Consider the following 1,126-nt stretch of genomic DNA (forward strand, 5'->3'; position numbering starts at 1 on the left):
TCCAACATGGAAGAGAATTTGGAGAACAACCATGAAGAGGAGGCTCATAATCAAGGCCATGCCAACCGTGCTGGGCAAGAAAGGAGGGTCTTAGGATCCTATATCAATCCTAATCCTGGAAACTGTGTGAGCAGCATTCAGAAACCCACCATACATACCAACAATTTCGAGCTAAAACCTCAGCTCATCACCCTTGTGCAGAATAATTGCTCATTTGGAGGAGGTGCTCAAGAAGATCCTAATCAACACTTGACTACCTTCTTGAGGATTTGTGACACGGTGAAGTCAAATGGAGTCCACCCCGATGTCTATAGGTTGCTCTTGTTTCCCTTCTCACTCAGGGACAAGGCATCCAAGTGGCTTGAATCCTTTCCAAAGGAGAGCTTGACTAATTGGGAAGAAGTGGTGAACAAGTTTTTAGCAAGATTTTATCCTCCTCAAAGGATCAATAGGCTAAGAACTGAGGTGCAGACTTTCAGACAACAAGATGGTGAGACACTTTATGAAGCATGGGAAAGATTCAAAGACTTGACAAGGAGATGCCCACCAGAGATGTTTAATGAGTGGGTCCAACTTCACATCTTCTATGAAGGTCTTTCATATGAGTCAAAGAAGGCTGTGGATCATTCATCAGGAGGTTCTTTAAACAAGAAGAAGACCATTGAAGAGGCCATAGATGTCATTGAAACAGTTGCTGAGAATGACTACTTCTATGCCTCTGAAAGAAGTAACACTAGAGGAGTAATGGAGCTGAACCACATGGATGCACTGTTAGCTCAAAACAAGATAATCACCAAGCAGCTAGCAGATCTTACCAAGAAGGTGGAAGAGAACCAAGTTGTAGCAGCCGTCACCTCATCACCAGCTCAAGAAGGAGTAAACATAGGAGAAGAAGGTGACTGGGAGCAAGCCAACTATGTAGGAAACTCACCTAGACAAGTCCATGATCCATACTCCGAAACTTACAACTCTGGATGGAGGAATCACCCCAACTTTGGATGGGGAAATCAACAAGACCAATGTTAAGATCAGAGACGCCACAACTTCAACTCCAACAACAATGCCACTCATCAAAACACCTCACAGAGATATTACCAACACACATCTAACCAACCTTCTCAACCAC

The 1,126-nt window shown here is 43.8% G+C and overlaps 1 non-coding gene across 1 annotated transcript; it reads right to left on the reverse strand.

Annotated features, from left to right (window-relative positions):
• Positions 1-450: 450 nt before the first annotated feature.
• On the reverse strand, positions 451-558 carry LOC127741792 (small nucleolar RNA R71). The gene has a single exon (XR_008002997.1). It is a non-coding gene; the product is annotated as a small nucleolar RNA R71 (small nucleolar RNA).
• Positions 559-1,126: the final 568 nt, after the last annotated feature.

This window comes from Arachis duranensis, chromosome 9, assembly GCF_000817695.3.
Source record: "Arachis duranensis cultivar V14167 chromosome 9, aradu.V14167.gnm2.J7QH, whole genome shotgun sequence".
NCBI lineage: Eukaryota > Viridiplantae > Streptophyta > Magnoliopsida > Fabales > Fabaceae > Arachis > Arachis duranensis.